The sequence below is a fragment of the Anabrus simplex genome, chromosome 3 (genome assembly GCF_040414725.1).
Source record: "Anabrus simplex isolate iqAnaSimp1 chromosome 3, ASM4041472v1, whole genome shotgun sequence".
Classification (NCBI taxonomy): Eukaryota; Metazoa; Arthropoda; class Insecta; order Orthoptera; family Tettigoniidae; genus Anabrus; species Anabrus simplex.
The window spans coordinates 408919873-408933442 of NC_090267.1; the positions used below are offsets into that span (position 1 = coordinate 408919873).

At 36.5% G+C, this 13570-nt stretch overlaps 1 protein-coding gene across 4 annotated transcripts in view; it reads right to left on the bottom strand.

Moving 5' to 3' along the window:
• LOC136866436 (cytokine receptor) overlaps positions 1–13570 on the bottom strand; it is a 105905-nt gene that overhangs the window by 23458 nt on the left and 68877 nt on the right. For all 4 annotated transcript variants that reach the window (XM_067143376.2, XM_067143373.2, XM_067143375.2 and 1 more), the window contains exon 2: positions 12669–12806. The gene's annotated coding sequence lies outside the window, so the exon portion shown is untranslated. The remainder of the gene's footprint in view (positions 1–12668; positions 12807–13570) is intronic.

Genomic DNA, 13570 nt, shown 5'->3' on the forward strand with positions numbered 1-13570 from the left:
TACAATGTTATAAATTACATGGAACTAGTTTCGACCCACCTAGGGGTCATCATCAGCCATATTAAAGCATACATAAGTTTTTGTCGAATCCTAAAACACGTTATTTTTAACTGTAATAATCGTATGGATTTTATAATTTATAAAGTGAAGTTTGGTAATGAGATGAGAAATGTTAGTATGGTACAGGTGAGTAGTAAATAATAATATATATACAAACAAGTTTGGAACAAAGTACTAGTGGGGTGCTTAGAGTTGTAAAAATATAACCTCGTGGATGTCAGTAGTCCTCGTACTAAAGAAACAATGTAAAATAACACATATAAGCATATATACAAGTATGTACAAAGTCTGGAGAGTAAAGAGTGATACTCTTTTAATGTCGAGTCGGCTTGACCCTGATCACTTAAGCGGAGAAATTAGGTATTGGGTGTATTAAAGCTGTGTTGGTCGGTATGTCCAAGAAAGATCTAAAGAACGAACTAAACACAATTCGCGGAATTGCAAAATACAACGGCTTCAGCAATCATTTTATAGAAAGGATAATCAATAAACACAAACATCGCCCTAAAACTACCCTCAAAAAAGAAGTGACTAAACCTCTAACATTTTCCACCTTCACGTTCAACAATGATATCTACAAGTTAACCAATATCTTCAAGAAACAAGGCGTTAAAATAGCCTTCAAAACCAACAATAAGAACACGAACGTCTTACACAATACTTCACACATCAACAAGACCAGCAGTTTTTTAAAATCAGGAGTTTACAGGATCAAATGCAACACCTGTGAAAAATCCTACATCGGACAAACAGGTAGAAACTTCAATACCAGATACCACGAACACACTAATGCAATAAAATACAACAGGTTTTCAGCCATCGGCCAACACATGCATGATTATAACCATAATTTCACCAATATTGAACAGGACATGGACATCCTCGAATTAGCAAACAAGGGCCCTTTACTCAACATAATGGAAAATTACTACATACACCTAGACCAATACTTCAATGCCAGTCACAATCTCAATGAAATCTCAGAGAAACCCAACATACTCTTCGATCTATTCATCACTTTCCTCAGAGACAATAATGCAGCCAACCAAAACTCAATCCTAAGTCTAATCAAAGGTACTTTTCCGAGACAATTACCCTTTTTCCCGCACCCTTCAGCCCCGCCTTAAAAGCTCCCCACCCCCACCTCACCCCAAGCCACCCCCACTCTTCCTAACCCCCTCCTAACCCGCACGCGCCTGCCCTCCTCTCTGCCCACACTTCTCTCCCCGCCACCAATCGCACACCATCAGCTATACTACACACACCGCAGCGCGAGGTAAGCGTCCTTTCACTTTATGTTAACCTTTTCCTATCTCCATTTTTTGTTTTTACCAACTTTCTCCATTTAAACAGGTCCAATTTGGTTTCCGCTAAGAACTGAGAATCAATATATCCACGCGCAGTTTCCACCTTCTTCTCAACCAGAAATTCAAAAATAACTTCACGTCCAACAATCAACAACGCAACCGACCAACACAGTTTTAATACACCCAATACCTAATTTCTCCGCTTAAGTGATCAGGGTCAAGCCGACTCGACATTAAAAGAGTATCACTCTTTACTCTCCAGACTTTGTACATACTTGTATATATGCTTATATGTGTTATTTTACATTGTTTCTTTAGTACGAGGACTACTGACATCCACGAGGTTATATTTTTACAACTCTAAGCACCCCACTAGTACTTTGTTCCAAACTTGTTTGTATATATATTATTATTTACTACTCACCTGTACCATACTAACATTTCTCATCTCATTACCAAACTTCACTTTATAAATTATAAAATCCATACGATTATTACAGTTAAAAATAACATGTTTTAGGATTCGACAAAAGCTTATGTATGCTTTAATATGGCTGATGATGACCCCTAGGTGGGTCGAAACTAGTTCCATGTAATTTACAACATTGTAAATACATATTAGTACTGAATAGGTGGAAACCTTTACTGTGTTACTATTCATATGTTATTCTCAGTTCAGTACGGACCAACAACATGAAATTCATAACCCTTGACAAGGATAATGTCGAGATAGAGGAAGAGACTAAGGCCAAAGAAGTAATAAAATTTACATATGATAACAATGACATTTACAATAAGATACAAAAGTTGAAAACTAGAAAAGCGGCTGGAATTGATCAGATTTCTGGGGATATACTAAAGACAATGGGTTGGAATATAGTACCATATCTGAAGTACTTATTTGATTATTGTTTGGTCGAAGGAGCTATACCAGATGAATGGAGAGTTGCTATAGTAGCCCCTGTGTATAAAGGAAAGGGTGATAGACATAAAGCTGAAAATTACAGGCCAGTAAGTTTGACATGCATTGTATGTAAGCTTTGGGAAGGCATTCTTTCTGATTATATTAGACATGTTTGTGAAATTAATAACTGGTTCGATAGAAGGCAATTCGGTTTTAGGAAAGGTTATTCCACTGAAGCTCAACTTGTAGGATTCCAGCAAGATATAGCAGATATCTTGGATTCTGGAGGTCAAATGGACTGTATCGCGATTGACATGTCTAAAGCATTTGATAGGGTGGATCATGGGAGACTACTGGCAAAAATGAGTGCAATTGGACTAGACAAAAGAGTGACTGAATGGGTTGCTATATTTCTAGAAAATAGATCTCAGAGAATTAGAGTAGGTGAAGCTTTATCTGACCCTGTAATAGTTGAGAGGGGAGTTCCTCAGGGCAGTGTTATTGGACCTTTATGTTTTCTTATATATATAAATGATATGAGTAAAGGAGTGGAATCAGAGATAAGGCTTTTTGCGGATGATGTTATTCTCTATAGAGTGATGAATAAGTTACAAGATTGTCAGCAACTGCAACGTGACCTCAAAAATGTTGTGAGATGGACAGCAGGCAATGGTATGTTGATAAACGGGGCTAAAAGTCAGGTTGTGAGTTTCCCAAATAGGAAAAGTCCTCTCAGTTTTAATTACTGCATTGATGGGGTGAAAGTTCCTTTTGGGGATCATTGTAAGTATCTAGGTGTTAATATAAGGAAAGATCTTCACTGGGGTAATCACATAAATGGGATTGTAAATAAAGGGTACCGATCTCTGCACATGGTTATGAGGGTGTTCAGGGGTTGTAGTAAGGATGTAAAGGAGAGTGCATATAAGTCTCTGGTAAGACCCCAACTAGAGTATGGTTCAAGTGTATGGGACCCTCACCAGGATTACCTGATTCAAGAACTGGAAAAAATCCAAAGAAAAGCAGCTCGATTTGTTCTGGGTGATTTCCGACAAAAGAGTAGCGTTACAAAAATGTTGCAATGTTTGGGTTGGGAAGAATTGAGAGAAAGAAGAAGAGCTGCTTGACTAAGTGGTATGTTCCGAGCTGTCAGCGGAGAGATGGCGTGGAATGACATTAGTAGACGAATAGGTTTGAATGGCGTTTATAAAAGTAGGAAAGATCACAATATGCAGATAAAGTTGGAATTCAAGAGGACAAACTGGGGCAAATATTCATTTATTCATTCATAGGAAGGGGAGTTAGGGATTGGAATAACTTACCAAGGGAGATGTTCAATAAATTTCCAATTTCTTTGAAATCATTTCGGAAAAGGCTAGGAAAGCAACAGATAGGGAATCTGCCACCTGGGCGACTGCCCTAAATGCAGATCAGTATTGATTGATTGATTTTTAATTGTAAATGATTAATATCCCTGGCCTGGGGACTGGATGTTTGTGTCGTCCTTAACGTTCCTTTCCTCACATTCAACACTTTACACTTCCGCCATTTACAAAAATACACGCAGGTTCCTCACATATATATGGTGCAAGTAGGGGCAACACCCCGAACAAATAGCACTTTAAAAAAAAAACATTAAGGGGGGTGAAAGAAAGGGGGGGAAAAGGGGTTGAATACCTTTTATGAGGATACTTATATCTCAAAAACTGAAGATGTTACAGACATAAAAATTGGTATTTGGAATCTCCTTTGAAAATAAAGAAACACATATTTTTGTTGTTTTTGGAAAATCCAATGAATTGGGCATGAACGGGAGTGACAAATGGGGTGAATTTAAAAAAAATAATATATCTAGGCCTACAATATATCTCAGACATGTAACATGTTACAGACTTGAAAACTGGTATTTGGAATCTCCTGTAAATGTAAAGAAACACGGATAATTTGTTTTTGGAAAATTCACTTTAGGGAAACTAAGAAAGGGGGTGAATTTTTAGAATGAGCATATCTACAGAACATCTCAAAAACTTAACAAGTTACAGATGTGAAAACTGATATTTTTAATCTTAAAAATAAAGAAACATGTTTTTTTTTAGAAGAAACCACTTAAGGGAGGGGGAGGGGTGTAAAAGGACTGAAAAGGGGGTTGAATTATTTTTATTAGGATAGTGATATCTCATAAACTGAAGATGTTACAGATGTGAAAATTGGTATTTGGAGTCTCTTTTAAAAAGAAAGAAATACATATTTCTTTGTTTTTGGAAAATCCACTTGGGGGGGGGGGGGAGGGAGGTGAAAGAATTGAAAAATTAATTGAATTCCTTGTATGAGGATGCTTATATCTCCAAAACTAAATATGTTGCAGATGTGAAAATTGGTATTTGGAATCTCCTTTAAAAATATAGAAACGTGTATTCTTTTGTTTTCGGAAAATCCCCTTAAGGGGGTGAAAGAACTGAAAAATTAATTGAATTATTTGTACGAGGGTACCGTACTTTAACCTAAAAATCTAAAGATGTTATAGATGTGGAAACTGGTATTTGGAATATCTTTTAAAAAATATAGAATCCTGCACATGAGGGGTGGGGGAAGTAGTTGAATTAATTTTATGAGGATATATATATCTGAAGAACTGAAGATGTTACAGTCATCATAATTGGTATCTGAGACATATTATAATGAGTTCTAACTTCTGCAGCTTTTACATTCGAGCAGACAATAGACACGGTATTTTGTACAGATATCTGTTCAAACTATCACGAAAGTAACAACTTATTCAATTAAATACCTGTAAACTTCAATTAAAAAAAAAAAAAAAAGTTAAAGAGATTACACAGTATTTCACTGTTGAATTACTCAACAGTCTTTGGATTGGTGACGACTGTTTGCTGCATTCCGATGAGATCAAAGAGTAGACGGTAGCTGAGTAAACAATTATACAAGAATCAGCTGCTTACTGTATTCCAATAATTTGTAGTTTCAAGTCCCCAACATACTCTGTATTTTGCACCTTTGATTATTCATCGAGTAAAAGTTAATAACCAAATTCCTATATCCGAATAATTGCAATTCAAGTCCCCGGTGCAGATTCGACAACATTTTTTTAGAGAATTTGTTGTAGTCAACCTCTTATTTTTCATCATTTAAGGACACTTTTATTCTCCATTCGTGTAGTAGGAAAAATAAGATAACCGCATTTCAGTTAAGAACTGTAGTGTAGATACGATATATTAGACAGTACCTTGCCTGATATACGCCTATTCGTGTGTGTATCTCTGAGTACGTTAGCCCTCTTGCTCTTTCAGCATTTAACCAAAGGGCAGTTTTCATTTCTATTAGAGCACAGTAGGATAAAATAGTACTAATAATAATCTGTCTACGCATTTAGCTTTGTTGGTAATCTTTCAGTAGTTCTTGCGAATTTCAAACTTTACTTGTAATTTCCGTTTCTGACTGTGATTAGTAATAACCTGTTGTAATTAGATTACATCTGAATGTAGTTTAAAATTACTGCAGTGTATTATAGTATCTTATTAGAAATCAGTGCACTTATTCTATTACTGTGAAATATTTGTGTAGTATGGTATCTGTAGTAACTCTCTTTCTAGAATTCTATTGTAGTTATTAGGGTAGACTTAACTGCAGCTTAGAATTGTGTATTCCTTTTGGTTTTCAGGAATTAACAGCAGTTTTCATCCTGTCAGGATGTTGTAGGATAAAAATTTAATATAACTAACTAGAATTGTAGTGTAGTAGTAGTACAGCCTATATTAATTACCTTATTGTCGTGTGATCTTTGTGTATTATCCTAGACAATATTTCTTTCCTTTCATTTTTATTTTGCACAGAATTAGTTATATTATTTTTCCTTTTATTTTCATTATACCATAAATAATGGCTAAGGAGTGCAAGTGTAGGAGCTGTGGGTGTGGCCAGGCATTAAGGAGTATGAGGGAGGAGTTTGAGAGTTTGAAGGGGAAATTAGGATTCTCTCAGAGGACAGGAAGGAAAGTAGGCCTCCCTCAAACAATGTACAGGATACAGTAGGTGTAAAAGAGGAATGGGAAGGAATGGGGGGAATTGTAGAAGATAGATGGTCTTATTTTAATGGGAAGGAGACCGCAGGCTAAGGGCTCTATTCAGGATCAGAATTCAGGACAGGTGTCTGTGGGAAATCGGTACAAGTTCCTACAAGTAGAACAACAGAGGGAAAAAGACAAACAGGGAACTGTTGCTGAGAAGTGTGGAAGTAGGAGGAAAGGAAAAGGTAGGAAAGAGAAATGTAGAACAGAGGATAGAAAAAGACAGGTGGAACAGGGTCATGGGAAGGAGAAAAGGGAGGAGGAAGTAACTTCAGCAGCAGTGAAGAAAGATGGAACTGATCAGGAGGGGAGGGGATCAAATGAGGTGGGTAGGGTTGAGGCTCTGGTCACGGGCCTTCCATTGTTAGACGTGGGGAAAGTGTGTGAGGAAAGGGAACCAGGGTAGAGTGCTATCCAGGAATTAGGTTAAGGCAGATGTTGAGGAAAGTAGAAGAGAAGAAGGATGGAAATGAGAAGATGGTAGTGTTTCATATGGGTACCAACAACGTACGGCAAGCAGGTATATATATAACCAACAAAGTTGGGGATGTGTAGGACCTGGTAAATGCAGCACAGGTGAAGTTTAAGGAAGGGGAGATTGTTATCAGTGGAATACTGTGTAGGAGGGATACTGACTGGAACGAGATTGGGGATTTAAATGAGACTATAGAGTGGGTATGTGGGAAACTGGGAATGAGATTTCTAGATACTAATGGGTGGATAGGAGATAGGGATCTGCACTCAGATGGCCTTCGCTTAAACCACAGTGGTACACATAAGTTAGGAAATTTGTTTAAAAGGGTTATAGGGAGGTACATTCAGGGAAACAGGGTGATCTAGGGAGCAATGATAAGGGTACAGGGATCTGGAAGTCATGTAGGGATGACATAAAAATGTTAGTGCTGAACTGTAGAAGTATTGTAAAGAAAGGAATAGAATTAATTTAATATTGTAATAGGAGTTGAATCATGGCTGAGAAATGATATAATGGATGCAGAAATATTCTCACAGAACTGAAGTGTGTATTGTAGAGATAGGTTAGAAGAATTTGTAAGCTATGAAAAAGTTGAAGATGACAAACATGACGCTGATTCAGAATTATTTGATAAGATAATCAGCTATGTGGGAAACGATATGGAAAGGAATGTGATTGTAGCAGGTGATTTAAATTTACCAGATGTCAATTGGGAAGGTAATGCGAACGACAGGAAGCAAGACCACCAAATGGCAAATAAGTTAATATGGGAAGGGCAGCTGATTCAAAAAGTGATGGAACCAACTAGAGGGAAGAATATTCTGGATGTGGTGCTGGTAAAACCAGATAAGCTCTATAGAGAAACTGAAGTTATAGATGGTATTAGTGATCAAGATGAAAGAATGGTATTCGAAGATTGTACATAATGGAAGTTGCTTAACATGAAAATACGAAGTGAAGAAGAGTGGGACAATTTAAGACAGACATTTGTGGAAGCAGGAATTGAGTTATGCAGAAAAACAAAAGCAAAGGTTAAGGGAAAGGAGACATGGTGGTGGACAGACAAAATAAAAAAAGAAATAAGAGAAATAAAAGGAACAAGGTGAAGAAAGAAATGGATAAGGAAAAGCAAAATACGTATAAAAACTACAAGGAAAGGGGAGTATCAAGGAAGGAAAGGAGAAATGTTGGGGAGAGTTTACCAATAAAATTGAACAACATAGTCGAGGAAATCAGAAACTATTTTACAGAGTAATAAAATCGCAAAGAATAAATCAAGAAAAAATCAAGGCATTAGAGAGAGAAGATGGATCTTTAGTACATGACGAAAGGGTCTTCAGAAGGTGATGGCAAAGTATTTTGAAAAACTTTATAATGAGGATGACTGCTCAGAGGAAGGAGATAAGAAATGGAAATAATAAATGGAGAAAAAAGAAGAGAACCCGATAATATGGTTGGAATTTGAAAGGGCAATGAAAGCAATGACCAAAGGTAAAGCAAGTGGAAAAGACAAATTCAATGCTGATATGATTAAGGCAGCAGGACACATTGGACTACAGTGGTTATCTCAATGCCATATGGAGGGATAAAAGGATACCTGAAGATTGGCAAGAAGGAAGCATTGTACCATTGTTCAAAAAGGGAAATAGGAAGAAATTCGATAGTTATAGAGGTATAACCCTATCATCACATGGGCTAAAAGTGGAGAAAGTTATAGACAAAAGACTGAGGGATATAACAGAAACATAGTTAGAGGAAGAACAACATGGCTTTAGGCCGAATAGATCAACAAGAGACTTGATATTTACAGTGTGAACGATAATGGAAAGGACCAAGAAAATCATCTTCGTATTTTTGGATTTTTGGATTTGGAAAAAGCTTAAGATACAGTTAAGAGAAAACATGTATGGGAATGCCTTCTGAAAAGGAATGTACCAAAATCATTCATTAACAAGATAAAAATGTATCATGAGAGTAAAAGCAGTGTACAAGTGGGGAGTGGTGACTATGAAACATTTTATCAATACAAAAAAAGTCTCAAGCAAGGAAGTGCACTGTCACCATTATTGTTTATTATATTGATGGATGAAATCATAAAACATGTAAAACAGAGTATCAGCAGTGATGAAGTAAATGCTTTGGTATTTTCAGATGATGTGGTGATTTGGGGAAAGGGAGAAAAGGAAGTGCAAAGGAGACTTATGTTCTTATGTTCAAATGTGAATTAAGTTAGGTTTTAATTAGTGGACAACAAGACCAAGTACTGTATAAGAACCTGATAATACAGTCAAATAATTTTAATTTAAGCACATTTTAATGCATTTCCATTAATTCTTTATACTAGTGTTTCAGCACTTATCTTATGTGTTTTTTTTAAATCAAGCAAGCAATCTTTAATTAGTCAAATAAGAACACTAAATGAAATTGTACCTTTTAATCAACATCCATGACACTTTAGGAATAATGCAGGTCATTAGAACATAATCAGGATCCTGATTATTCATGATTTTGAGGTGTGAGTAATTGGCTGATGATGCCAATATATGGGGTGAAACATGTCCCAATTAGGATGTTAATAATAATGTATACGTCCTAATTATAAGAAATAATATATTGTACCAAATAGGTGGAACATTTTTAAAAATATACTTATATTTTAATACTTTAGTGGCATGTTCTGAGCTGTCAGTGGAGATGGCGTGGAATGACATCAGTAGACGAATAAGTTTGAGTGGTGTCTTTAGAAGCAGGAACAATATGAAGATAAAGCTGGAATTCAAGAGGGAAAATTGGGTAAATATTCATTTAAAGGAAGGGGAGTTACGGATCGGAATAACTTACTTACCAAGGGAGATGTTCAATAAATTTCCAATTTCTTTGCAATCATTTAAGAAAAGGCTAGGAAAACAACAGATAAGGAATCTGCCACCTGGGCAACTGCCCTAAATGCAGATCAGTAGTGATTGATTGATTGATTGATTGATTGATTGATTGATTGATTGATTGATTGATTGATTGATTGATTGATTGATTGATTGATTGATTGATTGATTGATTGATTGTCATTTTCATAAAAGTGAGTTTTGACAGCTTCTCAAATAGTATGAACATAAATGTAGGTGCATAGTGTAAAAATTATTGCATCTTTCAGATCTGATTTTTCCTGTTTTCTGCACAAGATTAGTTATTCTCGTAAACAGACTATCTATAGATCATTCTGTATTCAGGCAGACTCAGTTGCAGAAGACTACATCAGATGGAATCTGTAAATCTTAAACTAGAGCTAAAAGACATGAAAGTACTGGGACTTTCGCTACATCTACAGTAGTTCAGAACTATGGCATGAGGTATCTGCAATTACAGTGTAACAGTCAAATGAGAATACATCATTACATGAAAGATTATCTAGGGCAGACATCGCCAATCGAGAGCGAAATGCCTTTGGAGCCAGTTTGCTCCCTGCTCTCGAGGAATGAGAGCAGATTAGCGAGCAAGCAGGGAAAGAAGTAGAGGAAGTGCATGACTTAGTATGTACTGCAGGACAGTGGCGCAAAGGAATAGCACATCTTTCTGGGCAGGTTAGATTGCGACACAATATGCGTGAACTCATGTGAGGTGACAGTAGTGTGTTTCCGTCTTTATCTTCACACCACATGATGTTCAAATCTAGTCGGTTAATGTTGCATTTACTATGGAAGAGAGTTCAGCACAGCGTAGGCCATCGACGCCAACAAGTTTCAAACCTTCCTGGGAAGAAGAGTATTTAATAGTTTAAGAAAATAACATAGCAAAATGTTTAATATGTAATAAAATATTGAATCACATTAAAAACATTAGAAGAATATAAAGAGGTTTTAATGTCACTATATGATGATTTTGAGAGTAGGTTTCATGACTTTCAGGCATTAGAAAAGGATCTGCAGGTGTTTGCTACGCCCTTCTCAGTGAATGTGCAAACTGTTAGACCAGAACTGAAGCTAGAACTGATTGACTTACGGTGCGATACTCAAATGAAAGATAGGTTTGCAAACACAAACAGTCTGAATGAATTTTAAGTTCGTTTTCCAGGGGAGAGATTTCCTCATATTGTAAGTATATTCGGATCAACTTATTTACGTGACAGATGTTTTCAATAATGAAGATTTGTAAATCTAGGCACAGAAGTAGACTCACCAATGAAAACTTGAAATGTGTCTTGCTACTTGCCAGTACGCAAACAATAGTACTAAACATAATACAATACTATCTAAACAAACCCAAAAGTACCATGAAGTAGGAGTACACCAGTGATATCTTTCAGTTCGCGTGTTTAATACGAAGATTGAAATGTTTGTTAAGAAGAGTGCAATGAATATGTACAAAATCACATAAATTGTATTTTCTTTCGGTCAATGTACGTGTCCCAAAGCTTCAGTTAATCATAAAAAAGTATTTATTCAGGAAAGATTGCACACTGTTGTATATTTCCTTTGTGAATGAATAATTTATTGTCCTGTTATACTCTGTAATCTGTGTCCTGTTCGTCTTACATGATCCATGCTCCAAATCATCATCATCATCATTATTATTATTATTATTTTAATAAAAGCTGTTGTTCATATGGTTAACATTTCCGAGCAGCAAGTACAGTAGGGGCACGGGATGCAACCCACCTGTCAGCTGCTCTCTTGTCACAGCCATCCCGAGTGAAGCAAGTAACACCAGTTCCCTAGAGCAACTACGTGATGACGTCTGATCTATGGGAATGTAATGGATTTCGGAGTATAGACATAGACTTGGCAATTAAAACTAACGCAAGACATGGTTTTTCATTTTTCAAGCCCCACTTGGGTTGATTCAAAACATGGCTTACTTGGAGAGAAGACAGCAATGACGTCACTTGGCTATCAAGTAACCCCAATAATAGTTAAGAAAATAGTACCATAATCTCTAGGCTGAGGATGGACAAGCACTACTAGGTTAGAATGCAATAAAACAAATGAATGTAGAATTAACAGATGTAATACATTCAGTCTTCTACTAGCTATAAAACAATAACATTTCGTAGGGGAAAAAAAAATCCAAAATAATGTAAAAAGAAAACCCCATGGCACAACAGCCCCATAGGGCATGGCCTACCAAGCAGCCACTGCTCAGCCCAAAGACCTGCAGGTTATGAGGTGTCGTATTGTCGGCACAACAAATCCTTTCGGCCATTATTCTTGGCTTTCTAGACTAGGGCTGCTATCTTACCATCAGATAGCTTCTCAATCATAATCACATAGGCTGAGTGGACCTCGAACCAGCCCTCAGATCAACGTAAACATCCCTGACCTGGCCAGGAATCAAATCCGGCACCTCCAGGTAAGAGGTTGGCATGCTATCCCTATGCCGTAGGGCCAGCCGAAAATAATCTGCAAGACCAAATTTAAAGGCAATACAAATCACCTTTTCCATAAACACTTGAAGGTGCTACATTCAGAATAGTTTTCACCTTTATGTCTTTCCCTGATTTCAAAGATTATTATTAAAGTATACAGTACAGACTAGTGCTGATTTCGCCTTTGACATCCTGAGACACGTCACTGTTTCTGCTTCTCACTGAACAAAGACTTTCTGATGGATGACTTCCATTAAATTTCACAGATGAAATACTAAATTTCACAGATGAAATACTGTCACCTCAAAAACTGAGCTTCCAATTTCACAAACTGCAAGGAAGTGTCAGCAACATTATGGATTAAGAATTAAAATCTTGCTGAGGAAAAATATATTATGAAAATAAGGTTTAACATCAAGAACTGATTACAATAAGCAGTAGTAGCATTATTCAATGCCATAGTATGTTCTTCAATACTTACTTATATTTAATATAGTGATACAAAGTAAACATTTCCATTACAAATTCATGGCAAGTAAAGCTTTTCTTGCTTTCCATTCTGCCTGAAGAACGTGTCTATATACCAATGTCTCCAAGACCAGAAATCTTCAAGCAATATCTGTAAGATAAATAGTATGGCATTACACTAAAATGTTATCCCAAGAAAATCTGTTAAGTCATATGCCAAAAAAATAAAATAAAATAAAAAAATTGACAAAATTAAATTGCTCTGTCCCTGATGTAATTGAAAGTAATGCTTATATATATGGGATTAATGCAATACATGTTAAAGAAGTTCAATAAAGTTGATCATTATTTTCATCACTCCAATATGTGTAGTAAAACCACACTAGAAATCGAAAACTAATCAGAAGCAACCAATGATCAAAAGTTTTCAGTCATATCCTTCATTTTATTTACTATTACCCCATTACTTACAAATCAACTCCACTTTAAGCATGAGTTTAAAAACTGGCCAAAACTTCCTTCTCAATACTTTGACCAAGTATTATCATGGAACTATTATAAACACAAATTATATACAGTATGTTAAAGAAAGCTCATCTACTACCATGATTCAAGCCATAGGAGGACTGGTATCATCTTAATCTCCATATCCTAATAACATCCTTTCTCCGTCCAACTCGTTGGCTGAATGGTCAGCGTACTGGCCTTCAGTTCAGAGGGTCTCGGGTTCGATTCCCGGCCGGGTCGGGGATTTTAACCTTAACTGGTTAATTTCAATGGCTCGGGGATGGGTGTGTGTGTGGCGTATTCAACATTAGAAATCATCCTAGGTAGGGCCCTCATCTTCACAGATATGCAGGTCGCCTAATAGGCCATCTACTAGAAAAAGACCCGCACCAGGCCTCTCCGAAGCCT